Genomic DNA, 27,909 nt, shown 5'->3' with positions numbered 1-27,909 from the left:
TGATTAAGGGACATTAACAAGGGATCTCAGAGGACCTAGCCATAATCACATATGTAAAGAATGAGGTTAGTGTATAACATTGTAGAAAATATGAAGGTCATCAAATTCAGTTTTCTGTCTCATCTGGTTCTCTAAGGGAAGATAGAGTCACACTCCATGAATCACAAGTCCATCTCAGGCAATAAGACATGCACAACACCTATTATGCTCATTCATGTTCTGAAATTGACACATCCCACACCTTTTACTCTCATTAGAGCCCATATCAAAAATCACATGTATATCTGCTACTTTCCACTGTGGAGAAACCCAAAAATGTACTTTAGAATTGGCAGAAAATGCTATTTCCCAACTATGCTGAATGTCCCACAGTGAACGGATTTTAGATTAGAGTCCTTGGCTACCTATGAATATTCCTCCTTGGATCAGTGGGCTGAGCATAGCCAAAAATGGCCTCCTATGTGTTTTCACTCTAAGAGTTTTTGGGTTCGGGACTAAGAGGCTGTGGTTGTCTGTTGACCATGGCCCATATTAAAGGAAGATCTAGGATGCTTATCAGGCTTTTTTAATAATGGATGTGCTTACAAGGCCACAACTTAACCTGTCCCTGCAGATTCCTGTAATACCATGAGTGAGAGGTAATTTCCAGAAGAAGCTCAGCACAGCCACTGAAGACTCACTGTAAATGAAGAGGGCAAAACCAGAAAACAGGATCCTTAGAAATTACAGGAGGTTGTGGTTTTCCCCATGCTCAGGCCCTTGCCCACAAATCTTGAAATGCTGTAGATGGCACCACATAAGCCCCTCTTCTAGTCAAGTGGGGAGCCCCTTGGGACCAACTGTCTGACATGGAAAAGGAGACAGTATATCACACCAATGGCTGTGCCTGAGTGACAGAAAGGCAGAACCTCCCTCATCACCCTCCCACCCACCCTGTTTCCTTGGTTCTATTCCACTGCCCACATCAGCTGTCTAATATAGTCTCTCCCTCCCCAGAAATGCCAAGAAATTCTTTTCCTTGTCTCTGTATCTGCATTTTCTGGGGCTATCATGTCTTTGTACTCACCATTTAGAAAGAAAGTGCAGAACAAGTGTTTAGCTTAATTTTCTTAATTTTCATTAGCCTATAAATTGATTTAGACCAATGGATTTTAAAAAAGTTTTATTCAGATATATTCACATATCCTACAGTCATCCACAGTTTAAAATCAGTTATTCACAGTACCATCATATAGTTATGCATTCATCACTAGAATCAATTTTTGAACATTTTCCTTACCCCCAAAAAATAAAAATAAAAGTAAAGTACACCTAAAGCATGTCATATCCCATCCCACCATATTTTTCATTTACTTTTTGCCCCATTTTTCTGCTCATCTGCCCATATACTGGATAAAGGGGGTGTGAGCCTCCAGGTTTTCACAATTACACAGTCACACCATGTAAGCTACATAATTATGCAGTCACTTTCAAGAATCAAAGCTACTGGGTTGCAGTTCAACAGTTTCAGCTATTTCCTTCTTGCTATTCCAATACACTAAAAACTAAAGAGGGATATATATATATATATATATATATATATATATATATCACATAAGAATGCCCCCCAGAATGGCCTCTTGATTCCATTTGAAATCCGTCAGCCACTGAAACCTTATTTTGTTTAATTTCACTCCCCATATTGGTCAAGAAGATTTTCTCAATCCCATGATTCTGGGAAAAATTTCATCTGCAGGAGTCACATTCCATGATGTCAGAGAGATTTCAACCCTGGGGTCATGTCCCACATTGGGTTGAGGACAGTGAATTCATGTGCCATGTGGACTTAGAGAGGCAGCCACATCTGAGCAACAAAGAGGTTCTATGGGGGAGACACAGGCACAATTATAAATAGGCTTAGACTCTCCTTTGCAGTGACAAACTTCATAAGGGCAAGCCCCAAGATTGAGGGCTCATTTTACTAAATTGTTAGCCTTCAATGTTTTTGAGAATATCAGTAATAACCCAGGTGGGAAGTCCAGCATTTCTGCATTTTTCCCCAGTTCCTCGGGGGCTCTCCAAATATATTTTGTATTCTCTGCTGAAATTATTTTAGAATGTATTGAGATTTCACACTAACCTGTACAAACCTACCAGATCTCACTTCCTATTCAAAGTTCCATGTAATTATGGTGTTTGAATAAACTTGACCATACAAGTTAAATTATTCAGTGTGCTGCAGAAAATATAGATCCTGTGCCAAATAAACATCTCTTCTCTTGGTCTTACACAGAATTTGAAGTTTTAAAACAGTCAATATGATCCTGTATCATTTGGCCATATTTGCCTTAGCCCTAACCAGATCTGATTCATTGATATTTCTAATTGAAGTCTGAACTCTTTCAGCTTAACAGTTGCTATATGAGGCAATACTGTAATTCATGGCTGCCGACTCAAGCTCTGAGTTTCAGGTATCACATGGATACCCAAAGTACCAGAGACTGATCAGGTTATTCACAAAGAGCTCAGCATCTCGGAATTTAGAGATAACCATTACAACTCAGGAATAGATGTTACTGCTGTGTAAGAGCTTACAATATGGGGACCATTACAGTAAGTGCTCTCCTGATAAGCTGTGGTCTAAGATTCAATTCTTAGGGCTTACACATTATAGTTAATCCATATTAGTGAGACATTATGAGGTTTGTCTTTTCATTTCTGGCATACTTTGCTCAGAATGCTGTCCTAAAATATCCATTCACCTAGTTGCTTTTTTCACAGCCTCATTTCTTCTTACAGATGCTCAGTATTCTATAGTGCATATACACCACAGTTCACCATTGTTGTTCATCAGTTGTACCCTTAGGCCACTTCCACTCATTGCAAATCATGAATACTGCCTCCATAAACACAAGTGAGCAAATGTCCATTTGTGTGCTGCTCTCATATTTTCCAATTATATACCCCATAATGAGGTTGCAGGATCTTGTGGCACCAACATAGTTAGCTTCTTGTGAAACTACCATACTGTCATCCAGATAGCCTACACCACTCTAATTCCCTACCAAAAATAAATATGTACATCAATCTCTCCATGTTTTCCTTAGCACTTATATCCCTCTGCTTGTATTTTCCCTGTAATTTTTAGAGATATATTCATATATCATACAATTATTCACACTGTGCAATCAGTTTTTCACAGTGTCATCATATAGTTGTGCATTCATCATCACAATCAGCAATTGAACATAATCATTATTTCAAAAAAATGAATGAATAATAAAAAAGATATAAAAAATTAAAATACCATACAGTACATATTAATAATTATGTCAGAAAACAACAACACTACTAAGAATCTCATACCCATTCTTATATTCCCCTCTCATAGATATTTAGCTTTGGAATATTGCCTTTGTTATATTTAATGGAAGACATTACAATGTTACTGTTAACTATAGACCCCAGTTTGCTTTGATTATGTTTTCCCCAATACCATCCCTTTTTCAAAACCTTACAAGGTTGAGATTCATTTGTTCTCCCACATATAACAACATTTTATATTTGTACATTTCATCACCATCATTAACCACTCTAGGTTACACTTAGTTATACAGTTCCAGTGTTTATTGTCTATCTTTCCTTCTGGTGTCATAATTGCCCCCAGCACTCCTCTTTCAACTTAACTCACAGACATCTTTTCTCAGTGTTCTTACAATATTGTGCTACCATCACACAGTATTATGCTATCCATTTCTGGCTCTATACAGTCAAATCCTGTTGAAAATTCTTTACTCCTTCAGCCTCAAATGCTGATCTCTACCATCTATCTCCTGATTCTCAGCTTTTGACTCTTAAAGTTTGCACATTAATGTTAGTTCCTGTAAATGAGACCATACAATATTTTTCCTTTTGTTTTTGGCTAACATAACTCAACATATGGTCCATAAGGTACATGCACATTGCTATATGTTCAGAACTTTGTTCTGTTTTACAACTGCATATTTCATCATGTGTTTGTACCACAGTTTATCCACTCATCCATTGATGGAAATATGGGCTGTTTCCATCTCTTGGTAATCATGAATAATGCCATTATAAATGGTTTAAAAATGTTCATTCAAATCTTAGTTTTCATTTCCTCTGAGTGTAAACCTAGTAATGGAACTGCCAGTTCATATGGCAGTTCTATACTTGGCTTCTATACTTAGCTTCTATACTTAGCTTCCTGAGGAACTGCTACACTGCCTTCAGAAAGGTTGCACAATTCTACATTCCCACCAACAGTGAATAAGTGTGCCTCTTTGTCCACATCCTCTCCAGCACTTGTGTTTTTCAGTAATGGTCATTCTGGTAGTTGTGAGATACCTCATTGTGGTTTTCTTTTCAATTTCTCTTATGCAATTTTATTGAGACATAACATACAATCATTCAAATTTCATAGCCAGTTGTTTGTATTGTCCTCATGTAGTTGTGCATACATCATCATAATCAAACTTTCAACATTTTCATTATGCAAAAAATAAAATAATTAGCAAAAATTAAAGTAAAAAAAGAACATCCAAAACATCCCATTCCCCTCCTACCCCCATTGTTCATTTACTTTTTTATTACAGTTTAATTGGGATATATATATATATACACAACCTACAGTCATCCACAGTGTACAATTATTCACAGCACCATCATACATTTGTGTGTTTAACACTAGATTCATTTTTTTTCTTGTTTAAATGCACTTTTATTGATAGTCACACACCACACTGTCCATCCAAAATATACAATCAGTGGCTCACAGTATTATATAGTTGTGCATTCATCACCACAATCAAATTAAAAAATAAACTTTTTATTTTGAAATACTTTCAAACTTACAGGAGTGTTACAAAAATAATACAAAACCCATACAGAGGACTTTAACACATTCCTGTCCCCCCTGATACCCAGATCCATCAGTTTTAACATTTTGCCACATTTGCCTATCATTCTATTAATTCATTTTTCTGTCCATCTATCTGTGTCTGTCACTCCATTTTCTGAACAACTGAGAATAGGTTGTACACATCATAATCCTTGAACAGTTAATACTGCCATAAACATTTCTAAGAACAAGGATATTCCCTTAATGTAATCTTAAGTGCAGTTATCAAGTTCAATAAATTTAACATATATATGAAGCTTACAGTTTATGTTCAACTTTTTCACATATCTCAAAAATGTCCTTTTATTCCATCTCCTCCATTATTAGATCCTGTGCATAATCACAAATTGCATTTAATTGTCATTGTGTCCTTAGTTACTCATTCTTTTTTTAATTGTGGAAACATAAATACAACCTAAATTCTCCCATCTCAACCACTCCCAAAAATATTCAGTGGGATTATTCATATTTACACTGTTGCAGTACCTTCACCACCTTCCATTACTAAAACTTTCCTATCTGCCCAGAAACCCTACACCTGTTAGGCATTAACTCTCCATTCTCCCTAACATCCTGCCCCTTGCAACCTGTACCCTAATTTCCATCTCTACATACTTGCATGTTCTCCAGTATTTCCTTTGTAGTTACCATGGGGCTTAAAATTAACATCCTAAATCTGTAACACTCTCCTTTGCTTAGATACCAGCTTAACTTCAATGGTATACACAAATTATGTTCCTGTACTCATCTGTCCCCCCACCTTTATGCAGTTATTGTTACAAATTGCACATTTATACATTACAAGTCCAGAACCACTAAGTTATTACATTTTTTTACTTTTTATTTTGAAATAAATTCAAACTTAGAGGACAGTTTCAAAAATAATACAAACCCCATACACAGAACTCCAGCCTACCTGAACCTGCTCCACTGATACCCCAATCTGCCTTCCTCAATATTTTGTCACTTTACCATTTCTTTCTTTCCCTCCCTCCCTCCCTATCATCCATCATCTACTGCTCTGTCTTCTGAACATATGAGAGCAAGTTTCACAATCCTTGAACAAATAATATAATTCACATATTCATTTCCTATGAACAAGAATATTCAATTATGTAATCAGAGTGTAGTTAAGAAATTCAAGAAATTTATCATTGATATAAAGCTTACATTCTATATTTCATTTTTCTTATGTCCCAATTGTGTCCTTTTGAGCTTTGTCTTCTCTATTCTTAGATCTCATCCAGGATCATCTATGGCATTTAATTGTCATCATCTATTTAGACGTTTTTTTTTCAATTGTGGAAACATATATACAGCATAAATCTTCCCATTCCAACCTCTTCCAAACATTCTATTTAGTGGGATTAATCACATTCACAATGTTGCAGTGCCATCAACTTCCCACCATCCATTACTAGAAATTTCCCTTCACCCCAAACAGAAAACCTGCACTCATTTCTTAACTCCTCATTGCATTTCCCCTTCCCCCACTTCTTTTAACCCATACTTTACTTTTCATCTCTATGATCATATTCTTTGATAGTTTCTTTGTGTTTACATGGGGCTTAAATTTAACATCCTAAATCTATAACAACCTTGTTTTCTTTGATACCAACTTAACTTTAATTGGACAAAAAGCCAGGTTCCTATACTCCTCCATTCCCCCACCTTTACATAGTTCTTGTCAAAAATTACATATTTTACATTGAGTCCAAAACCACTGATTTATCATTACACTTTGTGTATTTTAGCTCTTGTAGGAAGTAAATAGTGGAGTTCCAAATAAAAAATACAGTAGTATTGCTATTTATATTTACCAGGTGATCTTTACTGGAAAACTTTATTTCTTCATGTGGTTTGAGTCAATTGTTTAGTGTCTCCTCCTTTCAGCCTGCACAATTTCCTTAGCATTTCTTATAGGACTGATCTACTGGTGATGAAATCCCTCAGCTTTTGATTATCCAGGAATGTTTTCATCTCCCCTCATTTTTAACCTCCAGGTGTTTGTGAATTTTCTTTCTCTGATGGTTATTGACTTCTAATTGCTTTCCACTGTGGTCAGAGAATATGCTTTGAATAATTTCAATTTTTTTAATTTATTGAGGCTTGTTTTATGTCCCAGCATATGGTCAATTCTGGAGAAAGTTCCGTGAGCACTAGAGAAGAATGTGTATCCTGATGATTGGGATGTAATGTTCTATATATGTCTGTTAAATCCAATTCATTTATCAGATTACTTAGGTTATCAATTTCCTTATTGGTCTTCTGTCTGGTTGACCTACCTATAGGAGAGAGTGATGTGCTGAATTCTCTCACAATTATTATGGAACCATCCATTGCTTCCTTAATTTTGCCATTGTTTGTCTCATGTATTTTGTAGCACCATGATTGGGGCATAAATATTTATGATTGTTATTTCTTCTTGTTGAATTGCCCCTTTTATTAGTATGTAGTGGCCTTCTATGACTCTCATAACATCCTTGCATTTAAAGTCTATTTTATCTGAGATTAATATTGCTACTTCTGCTTTCTTTTGGCTTTAGCTTATATGAAATATTTTTTCCATCCTTTCACTTTCAATTTCTTTGTGTCCCTGTGTCTAAGATGAGTCTCTTGTATGCAACATATTGATGGTTCATATTTTTTATCCATTCTGCCAATCTTTATCTTTTAATTGGGGAGTTTAATCCATTTACATTAAATGTTATTACTGTGAAAGCATTCCTTGAATCAGCCATCTTGTCCTTTGGTTTATGTTTGCCAGATATATTTTTTCCCTCTCTCTCTCTTATTGTCCTTAATGAACCAATATTGAACCTCTTTAGTACTGAACATTTCTCTGTATCTCTCTCTCCTTTCTTTGTTTCTCTATCTGTAGGGCTCCCTTTAGTATCTGAAGTAGGGCAGGTCTTTTATTAGCAAAATCTCTCAATATTTGTCTGTGAAAAATTTAAGCTCTCCCTCAAATTTGAAGGAGAACTTTGCTGGATAAATTATTCTTGGTTGGAAATTTTTCTCTCTCAGAATTTTAAATATGTCATGCCACTGCATTCTCACCTCCATGGTAGCTGCTGAGTAGTCACTACTTAGTCTTATGTTGGTTCCTTTTTGGTGAGCTGCTTTTTCTCTTGCTGCTTTCAGAACTTGCTCCTTCTCTTCAGTATTTGACAGTCTGATCAGAACATGTGTTGGAGTGGGTTTACTTGGATTTATTCTATTTGGAATTTGCTGGGCATTTATGCTTTGTGTATTTATATTGTGTAGAAGGTTTGGGAAGTTTTCCCCAACAATTTCTTTGAATAATCTTTCTAGACCTTTACTCTTCTCTTCTCCTTCTGGGACACCAGTGAGTCTTATATGTGGACATTTTATTTTATCTATCATATTCCTGAAGTCCATTTCAATTTTTTCAATTTTTTCACCAATCTTTCTTTTGTTCTTTCATTTTTTATTCTGTCATCCTCAATGTCACAGATTCATTGCTCTGTTTCCTCTAGTCTTGTACTATGAGTACCCAGAATCTTTTTAATTTGGCCAACAGTTTCTTTTATTTCCATAAGATGATCTATTTTTTTATTTACCTGCAAGTTCTTCTTTATGCTTTTCTAGGGTCATATTGATGTCCTTTATATCTTGTGCCATGCTCTTCTTCATGTCCTTTATATACTGTGCCATGTTCTCATTGTTTGTCTTTAGTCCTTTGATTAATTGCTCCAAGTTCTGCATCTCCTCTGATCTTTTGATTTGGGTTTTTGGGTTTGGGTTATCCATATCATCTGGGTTTTTCATATGCTTCAAAATTTTCTGTTGTTTTTGATATCTTGGCACTTGCTTTATTTGATAGGGTTCTTTTAGGATATGTAGAGTTATTCAAAGGCTAAACTCTAATTTGTCAGATCTACAGCTTGGTGGAGTACACTTTCTCTAACCAGCTGGTGGCATCCTTGAGTTACCTATTTCCCTCAAGTCAGTTCTCCACAACTTTGTCTTTGTGGTGTGTGGGGGTCTGATTCTTGTGGGGTCTAATTGGTGCACCAAGTTTTGGTGTGCTGTTGGTGCTGTCTGCCTTGAATGTGTGGGTGTGTCTGAGCCACTACGGAGGGGAGCAGCTTTAATAATCAAACCTCCCAGGTGTTCCTGGAGACTTCAGGCTGTTGCAAGAGTCTGAACCTTCATTTCATTCTCACTACAGACTGTCTCTGCTGCTGACCCACAAGTCATTGGTATTGGCATATGGACCCTGGAATTTCCAAGTGGGTCCCTCTTCCAAGCCATGCCCTTCTAGGGCCTCTGGTGAGGGAAGACTGTGCTACATCACAAGTTCATGCTATCCCACAAGGGAATCTCTGGGCTGCTGGGCCATGTAGGTGTGTTCCCAACCTGCTGAAAAGATGGCTGAATAGAGTCTGTTAATTTCCCCCTTTTCACACACCTCTGCCTTCCCAGCTCCAAGATGATTAGCTGTGGGTGAGTGAAAGGCTACTGTCTGTGCCTGATATTGTGGCATGTGAGTGGGTTGCTGGAAACACTTCCTGTCACACTGGGTTTTTTGGCATGGCTCTGGGCTTTGGCACCTGCACCAGGCAGGAGCATTCCCAGCCTGCCAAGAAGATGGCTACAAGGGGAATGGTTTTGTTCCCCTTTTGGCTCACCTCTGCCTTCCTTGCTGTGAGACAATTAGCAGCAGTTGTTCAAAAGGCTTTCTTCCACACCAGATATTGAGGTGTTTGCATAGCCCATTCCTGCCATGCTTCATTGTGCAGTTCTCACTGCTGTATCTGCAGCCACTTTTGGGTTTTTTAAAAAAGAACTACTCCACCTCCAAATGCCAGCCCACAGTTTCCCCACACCACAGCATGGCTCCCAGATATTCAGCAAGCTTACTCACTCATTTTAGAATGCAGACTCCCAGTTTCAGCAAGTGCATGATCCCTGTGGATTTAGCAGACCTTGTCCAGCTGGTGGATTGCTGGAATTTGTGTTCTGTGTCACTTTCTGGCTTTTATCTAGTATTTTTCATGGAGGTGTTTTTGCCCTGTCTCTCCTAGCTGCCATCTTAGGTACTCTCTCTAGATTCAATTTTTGAACATTTTCCTTACTCCAAAAATAAAAATAAATAAAAATTTAAATAATAAAATAATAAATAAAAATAAAAAATATATAATAAATAAAAATAAAAGCTAAAAAGGACACCCAAATCACTCCATCCTTACATCTGAGCTCCTTACACTTTCAAGAAATTTGGTAATTAGATTTTACATTTCTGCAAAGTAGCCTGCTTTTATTTGCTTGCAATGTTTTGAATCTGTATGTTATTTAGGGAAAAAACTGACATTTTAAAGATATTTAGTCTTCCAAACTATGAACACTAAAATTTTCTTCTGTTTATTTTAGCTCTTTAGTTCTTTATAGCAATTTTTCATTGATTTCTGTGTACAAGTCTTTACCTCCTTGGTTTAATATAAACCCAGATATTGATGCTTTTGTCATTGTAAATGGAATTTTGTCCCAATATTCTCTTCTGTGTGCCCTTCAGTAGAGTATGAAAACTGTACTGATTCTTCAGGTGTTTCTTTTTGCTGTGCCACTTTGCTGAATTTGTTCATTAGCTCTAGGAGATTCAAAGTATATCTTTGTGGGCTTCCTATACATAGGATCTTACCATCTGCCAATAGTGAAAATTTTCTTCATAATTCTCAATTTGGAAGAATTTCATTTCTATTTTTAGCACATTGTATTAGTGTTGTACATTCATTTTAATTCAGGAAAGAACACTTTTATACTTGTAATATTAACCCTAGTCCCTTGTCCAAAACAGGATTCACTTTGTTATACAGTCCCATGTTTTATCTTCTAACTTTCATTCCAGTAACATGATCCAAACTATTATCTTTCAATCACATTCCCAGGAATAACCCAGTCTATTACACTCACAGTAATGTTCATCCATAACCATTACCCATATCCAAACCTTTACAATCAATGCAAATAGAAATTCTGTACAAATTGAACATCAGATTGCCATTCTTTATAGCAAACTACCTACTAGTAAACTATATGCTAGATTATAGCTGTATGAGTTTGCTTGTTTTATTTAGTTCATAACAGGGTGATCACACACTATTTGCCTTTGTGCCTAGTTTATTTCACTCAGAGTAATATCCTCAGCTTCATCCATGTTATTGAATGCATCTGGGCTTCATTACTTTCTTTTAGCAATCTAAATGTTAATTACGCCACTGGTCAATCAGAGGGCAAAAACAACAACAAAGTAAAAGAAAATGTATTTGTTTTCTTTCTGAAGATTTGATGTCAGTTTTGAAATATTACATTATAAAATTCACAAAGCAGATGCAAAAATATTTACATTTTCAATAATTAGAAATACATTCATAATAGAAGTAGAAGAAAATGACCAGAATAATTTGTTAGAAGAAATCAATAGAAAATGTGGAGTAATTATAAGCTTCTTCATTATCTCCTAGTCTCAGTAGAATTTTGCATAGCAATTTATACATTACAAATTACTTCATAGCTGTAATATCTATTAATATGCCTAAAGCACTATGAGAATGGTATAATTATTCCTCTATGTTTTTAGATTCTAGAGTAAAGTCTTCATGAATCTATGCAATGTAGTCAAGGTCACAAATTAGTAAATGGCAGGGCAATATTTCAAATTAAATTCCCCTGTCTCCAAATATCATACCAGGTCCCTGCTGCCACTAAACACAGCAGGATGCATTAGGCACAGGAGAGACAAGGATGCCAAAAAGCCAAGACCTCTGACATAGAAACAGAGGGATTCATACAACTTTTATGTAACACGTTTTCCAAGGGCCCTTTTACTCTTTTTTCTGCATGTTGATTGCCTTCTCTTTACACCTTCTTCATCATCCAACACTCTCTGAATCAATTAGCATCATTATGTTACACTTTGAAACTAACAGTAGTTGAATAATGTCTTCCCATTCTCACACCTGTCATGTCACTCCTTATTTCAACCCATCTCTTCCTAGCCACCAAAGTGACCTCTCTGTAACAAAGGTCTGAGCACTCTTTCCACTTTTTTGATTTCATCACATTTTTTATTGTGATTTTTCACATACTATTATACAAAAATCCAAAGTGTACAATTTCCCCCTGGTACCATCATACAGTTGTGTATTCATCACAATTAATTTATTTCAATTTTAGAACATTTTTGTTACTCCAGAAATGAAGACAAAGAAAGGAAACTCAAATCCTCCCATTTCCTTAAACATCCCCCTCCATTATTGACTCATAGTATTAGTATAGTACATTTGTTATGGTTTATAAAAGAATATTAAAATACTACTAATTGTAGTATATAGTTTGAAATAGGTATATTTTCCCCTATATGCCCCTCTATTATTAACTTCTAACCAGTGTCATACATTTGTTCTGATTCATGAAAGAGATTTCTAATATTTTTACAGTTAATCACAGACATTGCCCACCACAAGGTTCACTGTTTTATACATTCCTATATTTTAACCTCCAACTTTCTTTCTGGTGACATATGTGACTCTGAGCTTCCCCTTTCCACCACATTCACACACCATTCAGTGCTATTATTCTCACAATGTGCTAACATCACCCTTGTTAATTTCCAAACATTCAAGTTCAACCTAGTTGAACTTTCTGCTCATAATAAGGAACCACTCCCCATTCTTTAGCCTCATTCTATATCCTGGTGACTTCTATTTCATGTCTATGAGTTTACATATTATAATTAGTTCATATCAGTGAGACTCTGCAATATTTGTCCTTATATTTCTGACTTATTTGGCTCAGTATAGTGCCCTCAAGATTTCTTCATCAACCCATTTTTTAAAGATGATTTTGTTCACACACCATACATTCCATCCTAAGTAAACAATTGATGGTTCCCTGTATAGTCACATATGTATTCACCACCATCACCACTATCTATATATGGACATCTCCATTTTTCCACAAAGCAGGAGGAAGAGTCAAAGAAAGTAGAGGGACAAAAGAAAAAAAAAAAAAGAAAGATAAAAATAACAACTGCTAGGAAGCAACAAAAGGAGACATAACATTAAAGTAGAATTAAGAGTCAGACAACATCACCAATGCCAAGGTTCCCACACCCCTCCATTATGCCCCCCTTTACATGCATTTACCCTTGGTATATTGCCTTTGTTACATTAAAGGAAGCATAATACAATGTTTCTGTTAATTATAGTCTCTAGTTTACATTGGTTGTATTTTCCACCAATACCTCCCTATTTTTAACACCTTGCAATGTTGACATTCATTTATTCTCCCTCATGAAAAACATATTTGTATATTTTATCACAATTTTTGAACACTCTAGTTGTCACTGAGTTATACAGTCCCAGTCTTTATCTTTCTTCTTTCCATCTTGTGTCCCACACACTCTTAACATTCCTCTTCCCTCTTTCAACAATATTCTTAGTTACCTTTGTTCAGTTTACTTATATTGCTCTGCTACCATCACCCAAAATTGTGTTCCAAACCCCTTACTCCTGCCTTTACCTATCTGTCTGTAGTGCTCCCTTGATTATAACCTGTAGAGTAGATATCTTGTTCACAAACACTCTCATTGTTTGTCAGAGAATATTTTGAACTCTCCCTCATATTTGAAGGCCAGTTTTGCCAGATATAGGATTCTTGGTTGGCAGATTTTCTCTTTCAGTAGCTTAAATATATCACACCACTTCCTTCTTGCCTACATGCTTTCTACTAAGAAATCCACACATAGTCTTATCAAACTTCCTTTTTATGTGATGGATCACATTTCTTTTGCTGCTTTCAGGATTTTCTCCTTGTCTTTGACATTTGATAATCTGATTATTAAGTGTCTTGGCATAGTTCTGTTCAGATATATTCTGTTTGGGATTTTCCACACTTCTTGGATCTATAATTTATGTCTTTCATAAGTGTTGGGAAATTTTCATTGATTATTTCCTCTATTATTTCTTCTGTCCCTTTATCCTTCTCTTCTCCTTCTGGAACACCCATGACACATACAAATATGAGACATTGCTCATATTTTTCCATTCCTTTATCTGTTCTTTTGTGTGTAGACTTTCAGGTATCTTGCTGTCCAGTTACTGAATGTTTTCTTCTGCCTCTTGAGGTCTGTTGTATGTTTCCATTGTGTCTTTCATCTCTTGTGCTGTGCCTTTCATTTCCATAGATTCTGCCAGTTGCTTTTTTGAACTTTCAAGTGCTCCCTTATGTATGCCCTATGTTTTCTTTATAGCCTTTATCTCTTCTCCCATATCTTCCCTAAAATTTCTGAATAGATTTAGCATTGTTTCAATTCCTGTTTCTCAGTTAAAGTGTAAGTTTGTTCCTTTGACTGGGCCATAACTTTGTTTTTCTTAGTGTAGGTTGTAGTTTTCTGTTACTAGGCATCTGGTTTCCTTTGTTACCCCAATCAGATTTTCCTAAAGAACAAGCTTAGGTTCCAGAAGGAAGAAATATTCAGTATCTGGTTTCCCTGATAGTGTGTCTTAGATGATTGACACACCCTGTCTTTTTCTGCCCATTAGGTGGAACCTGTCAGACTGTCACTCTCCACTGGTGTAAGGAGGTGTGACCTGTGGCTGTTTTCACCCAGGCTCTGGGGTCTGATTCTGAATGGAAGGTGGATAGTAGGGCTTGGCACCACCTTCTTCCTTTTAGGAAAGATACACCCCCTAAGGAGTTTTCATTTGCATATAAATAGATTCTTTGTTTTTCTGACTCTGCTGTCTCCACCCTTGTCTGGGTCAGAATGCTGCAAGCTTAAAATGGCTGAGGCTTTCTCTACTGCAGAGCACTGTAAGCTGAAAATGGTTGAGGCTTTCTCCACTGAGCTGCCCAGTTTTAGAGAGAAAAAGGGACAGAAGGGCCCCTTTTAGAGTCAGTCCATGGACCTAGTTTCACCCATTGGCCAGAGATAGCTCCCAGTACTCTGGGCTCACCCTCCCAAGACAGAGAAATCCCCTGGCTCTTCAAGGTCAGTCATCACTAAAAGCCTCTGCTCATTGGGGATTTGCAGCTTGTGTTGATCAGTCCATGTTTGCCAACTAAAACCCCACTTGGAACTGGCCTGAGGTATATTCACTTTTTCGGAGAGTGCTGCTCTCTATCACACTGAGGATTTACAGTTCAGGCTACCATGAGGGAGGGGGCTTCTGGCTCAGATCTGCAGTTTTGACTCACAGATTCCATGCTGTGATCTCAGGTATTTTTCCCAATCCAGGTTGGTGCATGATATGTGGACAGTCACAGCATTCCCCAGTAGTTATTCCAGATCATTGATCATCTGGTAGTTGTTCCTGTTTGTTTATTGTTGCTCTTGGGGGACTAATTAACTTCCACTCCTCTCTATGCCACCATCTTCTTCCATCCTCTGCTTCATTTCTTTATACTGAATAGCATTCCACCCTATATATATACCACATTCCATTTATCCATTCATCAGTTGATACTTGGGTTGCTTCCATCTTTTGGCAGTTGTGAATGATGTCACTATGAACATCAGTGCCTAAATACCTGTTCATATCTCTGCTTTCAGGTCTTCTGAGTATAGAACTAATAGTAGGATTGCTGGGTGATATGATACTTCTATATTTAGCTCTCTGAGTTGTTCCCAAACTATTTTCCACAGCAGCTATAGCAGTTTATATTCCCACCAGGAATCAATGGGTATACCTATATATCCAACAACCTTTCCAAAACTTGCAATACACTGTTTTTTAAAATAGTAGCCATTCTTGTGCCTGTGAAATGACAACTCATTTTGGTTTTGGTTTACATTTGCTAGTGATACTGAGCATCTTTTCATTTGCCTTTTCAGCCATTTGTATGTCCTCTTTGTAAAAATGTCTATTCAAGTTTTTGACCATTTTAAAATTGGGATGTCTTTGTGTTTATCATTTAGTAGGATTTCCTTATATATTATGGATAATAAACCTTTAGAGTGTGGGTTACTAATATTTTATTCAATGTGGTAAGTTGTCTTTTCACTTTTGTGTACAGAGTCTCTTGATGCACAGAAGTTTTAATTTTGAAGAGAACTTATTTTTGTATTTTTCCTTCATTTCTTGTGCTTTGGGTTTAAGGTACAAGAAAACAATGTCAAACACAAGATCCTAGATGATTCCCAGCATTTTCTCCTGGGGCATTTATATTTATGTTTTAAATATATTTTGTGATGATTTTTGTGTATGGTATGATATGGGGGACCTCTTTCATTCTTTAGATATGTGTATCTAGTTTTCTTAGCACCATTTTTGAAGACACTACTCTATTGCCATTGAGTGAACTTAACATGCTTTACAAAAATCAATTCTCCTTTGGAGTCAAGGTGTATTTCTGAACTTTTGATTCAATTCCATTGGTTGATATACATATCATTCTCTAAGTACCATGCTCTTTTGACCAGTGTATCTTTTTAATATTATTAAAATTAAGGAAATGTGAACCCTCCATCTTTATTTTTTGAGATGATTTCAGTTATTCTGGGCCATTTACCCTTCCAAATAAATTTGATAATTGGTTTTTATGTTTCTGCAATCTAGGCTTTGACAGTTTTGCTTGGGATTGTGTAGAATATGTAAATCATCTTGTGAGGAATTTATATCTTAATAATATTCAGTCTTCCAATCCAGAAACTCAGAATCTCCTTACATTTATTTAAGTTCTTTGTTTTTAATGTAATTTTATTGATATGTTCTCATACCATACAGTCCTTCCAAAGTATACAGTCATTGGTTCACAGTATCTCACATAGTGGTTACCTCAATAACCATGATTATTTTGGAACTTTTCCTTTAATCCAGAAAAAGAAATGAAAAGAATAAAGAAAACCCCAAATATCCCAAACTCCTTAACACTCTTCCCTTGTTGACCAGTAATATTGTAGTCTACTGAATTTTAATATTTGCTATATAGGTAGGTTAATTAAGAGTGTACTATATATTTTCATATATATATATATATACATATATATATATATATACATATATATATATATATATGTATATATACGTATATATCAGAACAAAACATCCAGAAGTAGATCCATGCAAAGAAGGACAATTGACCTCTGATCTTTCATTTGCTATATGGTAGTACAATCATTATGAAAGATCAGGGTTCCTGGATTACAGTCCAGCAAATTCAGGTATTTACTTCTAATGATCCTAATACAATTGAAACTAAAAAGAAGAATCTAGATAATGAGTCAGCAGAGTCTAATTTCTTAAAATTAAGAAAATGTGAATCCTAATTTCTCAGTTATACCTCCTCCCTCTCATTTGAACCTTCTCTCAATCTTTAGTGATATCTGGGTAATGACCATTTTAAATTCCTCAAGCTGGAAAAGGGTGTTGAACTTATTGGGGAGAGGAATGAAATGATTTTCTTGGAGAGACTGGTAACTCTGGGATTCAGGTCTTATCTGGCATAGGATCAATCTGGAGTCCTAAAATTTCTGAAAGAATAAGCTTATTAAGAAAACATTAATAGAGGGTTAGACAGAGTGAAAGATATTTCCTAAGGATTTTAAGAATACCACTTTTGGGGCTTGGTATGCTGTAGTAGTTTGTAGTATCTGGCTAAAGCTTGCATAAGAGTAATGACCTGAATGACCTTCAACTCTATTTGAAATCTCTTAGCCACTGAAACTTTAATTTCTTTCATTTCTTTTCCCACTTTTGGTCTAAAAGACATTCTCAATCCATGATGCCAGGGCAATGCTTATCTTTGTGAATCATGTCCAATAAAAATGGAATATAGGGAAATTCTTTGCAAAGTTGTCTTAAAGAGAGAGGCCACATCTGAGCAACAAAGTAGGCTCTCTGATGGTGAATCTTAGGTATAATTACAGGCAGGGCTACCTTCACCACTACAGAAATAAATTTCTTAAAGTCAGGACTAAAGATTGAGGCCTTGGCTAATTAAATTGAGAGCCCCTAATGCTTGAGAGAACATCAGGGATTCCCTATGGTGGAAGTTTAGTAGTACCACATTTATCCCCATTCCCTCAATAGGACTTTGCAAATGCTTCTTTATTTTATGCCCCAAATACTCTGGGATATATCTGAATATTACATTTACTTGCACAGTATAATAAGGTCTGATTTCCTACTCTAGGTTCCATGTAATAAGATTGTTTAAATCAACTGACCAAATAGGATAAAGTAGATAGTATGCTACAGAAAATTTAAATGTTGGACAAAATAAACATTTCTTCTTTTAGTCTCATAAAGAAATTGAAGTTTTAAAATACAATTGAAGAAATTGAGAAAAGAGAAAGAGAAGAGAAAAGCTGTTTAAGTTCTTTGATTCCTTATATCTGTTTCACAGATTCATATGTTCAAATCCTTTACTTCCTTTTTTAAACTTTCCCTAGATATTTGATTCTTTTATTTGTCATTGCAAATGGATTTTTTTCTTGATTTCCTCCTAAGCATAGTTAGTGCTTATGTACAGAAACCTTCCTGATATATGGAATGTTGTTGTTCTTGTATGCAACCCCCACTTTGCTAAATTTGTCCTAGTACAAAGAATTTTCTTGTAGATTTTCCAGCCTTTGTATATATTTGATCATGACATCTGCAAATAGTGAAATTTTATTTCATCATCTCCAATATGGATGTCTATTATTTCTTTTCCCTGCCTAATAGCTCTGGTTAGAACTTCCAGGATAATGTTGAATAACAGTGGTGAGAGTGGGCATCCTGACATTGTTCCCAGATTTTAGAGGTAAAGAATTCAGTTGTTAATTGAGTATGATACTGCATGTGTTTCTTTCACATATTCCCATTAATATGCTGAATATCCCATTATTCCTGTTTTTGAAGTGTCTTTACCAGGAAGGGATTCTGAATTTTGTCTAAAGCTTTTGCTGCATCAATTGTGATATTCATGTTACTTTTACATTTGTTGATGTGATGTAATACATTGATTTTCTTATGTTTAAGCTCTCTTACATATCAGAGATAAAACCTACTTGATCATGGATGTAACTCTCTTGATGTGCAGTTTGCTTGAAATTGGAAGATTTTTGTTAGGACTTTTGCCCCTGTATTCAGAAGAGAAATTGATCTGTAATTTTCTATACTTGTAGTATATTTATCTGACTTTGGTATTAGGGTTGTTGCCTCAAAGAGTGAGTGAGGTAGTGTTCCCTCAACCTCAAATTTCTGGAAGAATTTGAGCAGGATTGGTTTTGATCTGTCCTGGAATGATTGGTAGAACTCACCTGGGTAAACATATAGTCCTGAGTTTTTCTTTGTTTGGGTATTTTTGATGACTGATTCAGTCTCTTCAATTATAAATGGTCCATTGAGGACTTCTATTTCTTCTAGTGTCAATGGAGATTTTTCATGTGTTTACTGGAATTTGTCCATTTCATGTAAGTTTTCTAAATTGTTGGCATAATCTTGAACCTAGTATCCTATTACATAACTTTTAATTTCTGTGAGGTCAGTCATGAGGTCCCCCTTCTTCCTCCTGATTTTATGTATTTGCATCTTTTCTATTTTTTCTTTCTAATTGTAGCTTAGGGCTTGTCAATTTTGTTGACATTCTCAAAGAACCAACTTTTGGTTTTGTTATTCACTTTTGTTTATTCTCAATTTTCTTTATTTCTGCTCTAATATTTCTTATTCTTTCTTTTGGCTTGCTTTGGGAATAATTTATGTTTTTTTTTTTCCCATTTCCTCCATATGTGCAGTTAGATCTTTCATGTTAGCTCTTTCTTCTTCTTTAATATTTGTGTTTAGGGTTACAAGTTTCCCACCCTGCACTCCCTTCACTGCACTCCCTTCACTGCATCCATCAGTGCTGTGTTCTTGTTTTCATTCATCTTGAAATATTTAGTGATTTCTCTTGCAATTCCTTCTTTAACTCATGGATTGTTTAAGAATGTGTTTTTCCACCTCCATACATTTGCACATTTTCATATTCAGTGCCTGTTATTGATTTCCAGAAACATTTCATTGTGGTCAGAGAAAGCACTGTGTAACATTTCAGTCCCAATCTTTTTAAATCTATTGAGACCTGCTTTGTGACCCAACATGAGGTCTGTTCTGCAGAATGATCTCTGTGCACTTGAGAAGAATATATATTCTGTTGCTTTTTGGTGGAATGTCATGTATATATGTAAGAAGTAATTAATTTTTCATATTATTCAAATTACCTATTTCATTATTGACCTTCCATCTAGATACTCTGTGTATTGAGATTTGTGTTTTGTAGTCTCCAAGAATTTTTGTAGAGATGTTAGTTTCTACCTTCAGTTATTCCAGTGTTTACCTCAAGTGTTTGGAGCACTGTTGTCAGGTACATAAATATTTATGGATTGGTATTTCTTCTTAGTGACTTACCCCTTTTGTTAATATGTAATGCTCTTCTTTATCTCTGACAATGGCTTTTGGAATAAAGTCTGTTTTGTCCCATATTAGTATACCGGCCACAGTACTTGTTGATTACTATATGCATGGAATATTTTTCCCATTATTCTATTACTGGTCAATGTAGGGTTTCTGTTCCCAATGCACATGGAGGAGTTAATTATGTGACCCCAGAGTTTCAAAGAGAGAAAAAATTTATTTTCAAGCAAAAAGCAAGGAGATCAGAAGGAATATGAGACATAATTGTGTCTCCCAGAATTGGGAAATCTCAGTGTTTTATAGCATTCACACTGTGCTGGCTCAGATTTTTATGTCCCCCTAAATGCCAGGTTCTTTAATGAAATCTTGTGGGGGGAAAATGTATTAGTGTTGATTAGGTTGGAATCTTTAGATTAGGATATTTCCATGGAGATGTGACCTGCCCAACTGTGGGTAATATCTTTGATTAGAATATTTCCATGGACCCACTCGGCATGGGTCTTGATTCATTTACTGGAGCCTATAAAAGCCCATACAGAAGGAGCTCAGTGCTGCTGTATCTTAGAGGGGCATTTTGAAGACAGCCATTGAAAGCTCTCATGGACATTTTGGAGAATGCCACATTGAAATGCAACTTGGGAACAAGCAGATGCCAGCCACATGACTTCCTAGCTAACAGAGGTTTTCTGGATGCCAATAGCCTTTTTCCAGTAAAGGTACCCTATTGTTGATGCTTTACCTTGGACACTTTATGGCCTTAAGGCTGTAACTTTGTAACCAAAATACCCCTTTATAAAAGCAAGTTCATTTCTGGTGTTTTGCAAAATGGCATTAGCAAACAAGAACACACACAAAGTCAGGTAGGCTGAAGATAATGAGAAGTTAGCAGATAGTCTAAATACTGAGGAGGCACAGATTGATTACATACATGGTTTCCTTAAGTTTAAGGCCACTACACTTGTCAGGTGAGCCAATTCAGATTAGAAGTGCCTTAGTCTAGCTAGAAAACTTAGGGGTTGGAACATTCAAGTCTGATTTGACTCATGTTACTCAGTTTAATAAAAATGTAAAAATAATGAAATCAATATTAATAAATTATGTTATTAAATAATTAAGTTTATCAGTTAACTAACAAATAATTAATAAATGAACAATGAAATAAAAAATATTGAAGTCATTGCATGTTCTTCTCAAACCACAATGGAATGAAGTTAGAAACCAATAAGAAAGAGGAAAAGAATATTGACAAAAGTGCAAATAACACAATGTACACCTAAAACATGTGAGTCAATCACAAGGGAAATTAGGAAATATCTTGAGACAAATGTAAATGAAAATATGACATACTAAAATTCATGGATGCTTCAAAGGCAGTGCTTAGAGAGAAATAAACAGCTCTAAATGGTTACTTTATAAAATAAAGATCTCTCTTCAGAAACCTTGCTTCAAAAGGAGAGTATCTAGAAAGAATAGAACAAACTACAGCCAGAGGGACCAGAAGGAACTTTGGACTGTCTAGGATCAGCCTCCTATTCCCCCACATGCTTGCAGCTGTAAACAATCACTAATCAACTTTCTCTCTGTAGATTTCCCTCATCCTGAAATTATATGAATAAAATCATATAGTATATGTCCTTTCTTACTGGCTTCCTTCACATAGCATAAAGTTTTCCAGGATCATGCATGTTGAAGCATGCATCTCTTTAGATCCTTTTCTCATTTAAAAATTCTTATTTTTTTAAATTATTGAATTGTAAGCATTGTCTATGCATTCTAAATACAAGTCTGTTAACAGATATATGATTTACAAATATTTTCTCCCATTCTTTGTCTGATTGCTCAGTATATTGGTGTTATTCTTTGAAGCAGAGAGTAAAAAATTGTGATTAGGTCCAATTTTTCCATTTTCCTTTTATGCTCATGCTTTTGGGGTCAACTATAAGAATCCTTTTCCAAACCCAAGTTCATGAAGATTTACTGCTTTCTTTTCTTCTAAGAGTTTATAGTTTTAGCTCTTACATTGAGGTATCTGATACATTTTGCATTTTTATACCATGTGTAATGAGGGTCCAATTTAATTCTTTTGCTTATGTTATCTAGGTGTCCCATCACCAGGTGTTGAAAGAGTATTATATTCCCCATTGAATGGTCTTGGCAACATTGTCAAAAACAATTGATCACAGTAGTGCTTAAAGAGGCAGGTGCCTCTTAGGGGGTGGGTTGGACCCAGGGCTTAGGCAGGCCCCTCCCTCCCACCTCAGTGGAGTATGCTCAGGGCAGCAGCAGTGGTGGTTGCAGGGGATGGGATTGTGGAAGTGACTTTGAGGTGCTGGTGTAGGAGTGAAGGCTCTTTCCAGTTACAACTCAGCTATCAAAGTTCAACTCAGCCACCACAGGAACACTGTGGCATTACCTCTCCTGTCAGCTTAGCTGCCCTCAAGGAGGCTGACTGTGTACTCACACAGAAACTGATTGAGATGCTGAAGACTATTGGGTTTTTGAAAAAGTAGAGGAAGTGCAACACAGGATTTTAATTTTGGGAAAAATGAATATCCTGGTAAGACTAGATAGGAGAAATCAGTGAATGCAAATATCTCTTGCCATCTGTAACTGAAAATGTTGGAGGAAAAATGTTTACCTTTGGATCTTATAGATTAGGAGTATACACAAAATGAGCTGATATTGATGCATTGTGCCTTTCACAAAGACAAATTGATTGAAGTGGCTTTTCCCCTCATTCTATGATAAATTGAAATTACAAGAAGAATAAAAGATTTGTGAGCTACTGATGAGGCATTTGTTCCAGTTATCAAACTGTATTTTGATGGGATAGAGATTGATATTTTGTTTGCAAGATTAGCACTGCAGACTATTCCAGAAGATTTGGATCTATGTGATGACAGTATGAATAAAAATGCACATACAAGATTCATAAGAAGTCTTAATGGTTTACAGAGTACCCAATGAAATTTTACACCCAGGACAAAACATTGACAACTTCAGGTTAACTCTGAGAGCTACCAAACTGTGGGTAAAATGCACAACAGCTATTCCAATATATTAGGTTTCCTCAGTGGCATTTCCTGGGCTATGCTAGTAGCAAGAACTTGCCAGCTTTATCCAAATGCAATAGCATCAACTTTTGTACACAGATATTTTTTGGTATTTTCTAAATGAGAACAGTGAAATTGAGTATTTTGAAACAGCTGAAGAATTCACCCTTAATTTGCCTGTATGGGACCTAAGGGTAAACCCAGTGATAGGAAACATCTTATGCTTACAATCCCACCAGCATACCCACAGCAGAACTCCACATTACAGTGTGTCCATTTCAACATGGATGGTCATGGTGGAGGAGTTTAAACAAGGTCTTGCTCTCACTGATGAAATTTTCCTTTGTAAGAGAGAGTGTTCCAAAATTTTGAAGCTCCAAACTTCTTTCAGAAGTACAAGTATTATACTGTACTTCTAGGAAGTGCACAAACAGGAAAACAATGCCAGAAATGGGTGGACTAGGTAGAATCCAACATCTGAATCCTGGTTGGAATCTTGGAGAATGGATTTATTGCACTGGCTCATTGAATCCCTAGTCATTTTCAGCATCCAAAGAAGATCATGACATGGAATAATTTCATGCAGTGTAGGTGATTGGGTTAGTGTTTATAAAAACAGAAAACTGAGAAAATCTCAATCTTGGTCTCACATATGACATTCAGTCTTTCACAGAAACAGTTTTCAGGCAAACAAGAAACTGCAAGATAATTGAGGTGGATATGTAAATTGATGCAATGCATGTAAAAAGGCAATTTCATCAAACTACCAAATCATGTGCTTCAGGAAAAGAAAAAACATTCAAAAGCAGGTGTCAGGTTGACATCCCTGAATGATAGCAGCCTGGACTTGCCTATGGCCTGTGATAACAGCATATCTGTGCCTTCACCTTCTAGTGCTATGGAGACTGGTCCATTGAATACTTCTGGCAGCTCTCATGGCAGAAACAGTCCTACTCCAGCTGTAACAGCAGCATCTGTGACATACAAGCTCCTGATATTTCTGTGCCACAATCAGCCATTTCTCCCACCACCAAAGCCTGCAAGTCTGGTAAACCAACCACCTAGCCCTTCAGGTAATGCAGCAACCAAAATACCTAATCCTATAGTAGGAGTCTAGAGGAAATCCTCACCTCATAAAAAGAGAGTCCCAAGAAAACCAAAACAGAAGAGGATGAAGCAAGCATGATGCTAACTGTCTTGCTTTGAGTGGACATGATAAAACAGAAATGAAGGAATAATTTGATACTGAGACAAGTACAGCACAATCAGAATCTATTCATCAGTAGCTTCTCTGTTCCCTCCCAGAAAACATCCAGTACATACCTTTCTAATATCCTTGCTTTCCCTGCAAATCCTATTCCTCTTATCAATAATTCAAGAAAACTGAGATTGAATTGGTAAAAACAAGTTTAGGGGGCCATAAACAATATCAGCCAACTCAATCTTTTGGCTTCAAATGCTAAAAAAGGAGAATGTGGGAATGAGACTAGATATGACTGAAAATGGATTTAGAGTTTTTGGATGACCTCCCTTTCTTGGCTAATCAGCACTTGATCAGAAGTCCAGGTTAGTGTGTGAAGCCAGGAGAACTATTAAAATGCTTCAAGATTTGCATTAACTTTTTCAAAACATACTGCCTTTAAAAAAGCAAAACACCTCAAGCTATATTTGTATCCATAATTGACATCTGGATTATGCTTATGCTTGATTCATTGTTTGGAAATTTTCTAAAAAAACTGGCATAAGATTTCCTTATTCTGATAATGCATTTTTATCTATTTTTATTAGAAAGTAGAAATATTCTTAGATTTTTGGCTTGATGGATTTTTATTTTTCCCAAGGAATTTTCTTGAACAATTAGTCTTCAAATGGAATACCATCACTCAGTGGTATACTGTTAAACTTCATAGAATGAATAAGGGTACATCTAGTTCAGTCCCTGTGAGTTGTAATCCTTAAAAATTGGAATGTCAACTCTGGGATATATATTTGACATTGAAAGACAAATTAATAAATCGTTGGTTTTGATGGAGTCATGATAAAGAAATGAAATTGATTTAATTTATAGAATTATTTTGTAGTGCATAAAAATCAGCAATGATATATCACATATTTCTTTTGAGTTTATCAGAGCTCCATATTGTTTTGCTTTCAATCTGTTGTCTTTGAAACAAATACTTTTGTTCCCTCTTTTTTGTGTTTTATTTTTTCTTTTAATCCAATCTTGTGGGTGCTGACTTATTGTGGGTGGGATCTTTTGATTAGGTGGTTTCCATGGAGATGTGACATACCCAGTTGTGGGTGGGACATTTTGATTAGATTATTTCCATGGAGATGTGACTGCCTATTCAAGCTGGGTCTTGTTTAGCTTACTGGAGCCCTGAAGAGTGCTCAGGAAGAGAGAGACAGCTCAGAGACAACACTGACCCATGCACTTGGGAGATACACACAGAAAGATATTTGGAGATGCTAAGCTAAGAGATAAAGCCCAGAGTTTGCACTGGAGAAGCTAAGTGAGAACCCACAGACACTTAAGGAGGAAGCCACAGGAATCAGAACCTGAAAGCAATGCAACCCAGGAGCAAAGGACCAGATGTTCCAGCTACATGCCTTCCCAGCTGACAGAGGTGTTCCAGACAACATTGCCCTTTCTTCAGTGAAGGTATCCTCTTGTTGAAACCTTAGTTTGGACACATTTTTGGCCTTAGGCTGTGAATTTGTGAACTAAGAAACCCCCATTGTAAAAGCCAATCCATTTCTGGTATTTTGTATTCTTGCAGCTCTAGCAAACCAGGTCACCCTACCTCCCAGCACCTGAGTAAAAGATGGTCATATTAACAGGTGAGCTGAACAAGGTGTCTGTGTTTTGTGTAGCTTTAGAGTTAGATTGAAATTGCCAGGAACAGATTTAGTCTTGTGTTTTTGTTTACACATTGGGAAAAATATTCAGAATATTAAACATTTCCTGTAACTGCACCCAAGTTTGCCAAGCTGGAAACTTGGATCTTTTCTGTGTAGTGACTTTTTAATTCTAGTTTTCATAACCTGGAGATCAGATTCTTCATTTCACATGATGTATATAGTGTCTCATGGCTGGAGTTTCCTTTGTTTTATAGTATCTGTACTTCTTGTATATTTAAGAGCTGTTTTGTAAACAGATGATTTATTTCTTCATTGAAAACATAATTTAAAAACAGCACAAAAAATCAACAGACAATATATGTATCATTTGTCTCATGCCCTCAATTCCATTCCTTTGACCTATAGCATCACTTTTCTCATTTCCTTTAGTTCTTTCTCCATGTTTTCCTTCATCTCTGTGAGCATATTGAAGATCAATTTTAAAATAATTTTTCTGGTTTGTCCCAAGTCTGATATTCTTAGTTGATGGTTTCTAAGATTTTTATGTCTATCCTTGTACAAGTACTATACTTCTTTGGTTATTGTTACTCTCTAGCAATTTTGAAATTTGGAAGTGTGAGACCTTATATTTTGTTCTTCTATTCCAAAATGGTTTTGGCTATTTCAGGTTCCTTGAAATTCCATATGAATTTTAGAATCATTTTGCCAACTTCTAAGAATAATTGAACTGGAATTCTAATAGGGATGGCATAACATTAGTAAATCAGTTTGGGGTGTATTGCCATCTTAAAAATATTAAGTATGTTTCATGAACATGTGTTATCTTTCTATTTAGTTTGCTCTTCTTTAGTTTCCTTCAGCAACTATTTGCAGTTTTCAAAATATTAGTTACATTTATTCCTAAGTATTGTCCATGCCATTGAAAATAGAAGTGTTTTCTTACTGTCATTCAAAATTTTCATTGCAAGTTGTTAAAACCAACATTGGTTGTTATGTATTGATGTTGCATCCTGCAAACTTGCTGAACTCCTTTATTAGATCTAATAGTTTTAGTGAGATCTGTAGGATACTCTGTATACACAATCATGTCATCTGCAAATAGAGATAGTTTTGCACATCATCCTTTCAAATATAGTTACATTTTATATTTTTCATTGCCTAATTGCAATTTGCATAAATGGGGCCAGACTGAGCATCCATGTCTTATTCCTGATCTTAGTTCAAAAGTATGCAGGCTTTCACATCAAGTATGATGTTAGCTGTGGGTTTTTTGAAAATGTCTTTAACAGAGTCAAAAATGCTGTATTTCTCTATTTCTCATTGCATCATTATAAAAAGTCAAAGATTCTTGTACTTTTTGTGAAAACCACTTGGTTGTAGTTTATTAAACTTTTATATGTCTATTTTCATGAGGAATATTGGGCTGTACTTTTCTATTCTTGAATTGTCTTGCCCTGATTTTACAATCAGGATAGGACTGTTCCCCTTCTCCTGTTTCTAAAAGGTATTAAGTAAAATGGATTTATTTCTCCCTTAAAGTTTTCATAGATTTTGCCATTGCAACCATACTGCTGAAGACTTTACTATCAGGAGAATTGATTAACTATGGATTCAATTTCTTTAATACATAGTGGAATCAGTTTTGTTCATAGAATTTTCTTACTGTCATTTTAATGTCTTGAATGAGTAT

The 27,909-nt window shown here is 35.8% G+C and overlaps 1 pseudogene; it reads left to right on the top strand.

Annotated features, from left to right (window-relative positions):
* The first annotated feature begins 22,571 nt into the window (after positions 1–22,571).
* On the top strand, positions 22,572–23,481 carry LOC119520684 (annotated as a pseudogene).
* The last annotated feature ends 4,428 nt before the right edge of the window (positions 23,482–27,909 follow it).

This window comes from Choloepus didactylus, chromosome 26 (assembly GCF_015220235.1).
Source record: "Choloepus didactylus isolate mChoDid1 chromosome 26, mChoDid1.pri, whole genome shotgun sequence".
Taxonomy (NCBI): domain Eukaryota; kingdom Metazoa; phylum Chordata; class Mammalia; order Pilosa; family Megalonychidae; genus Choloepus; species Choloepus didactylus.
This window is presented reverse-complemented; position numbering and strand designations above follow the sequence as displayed.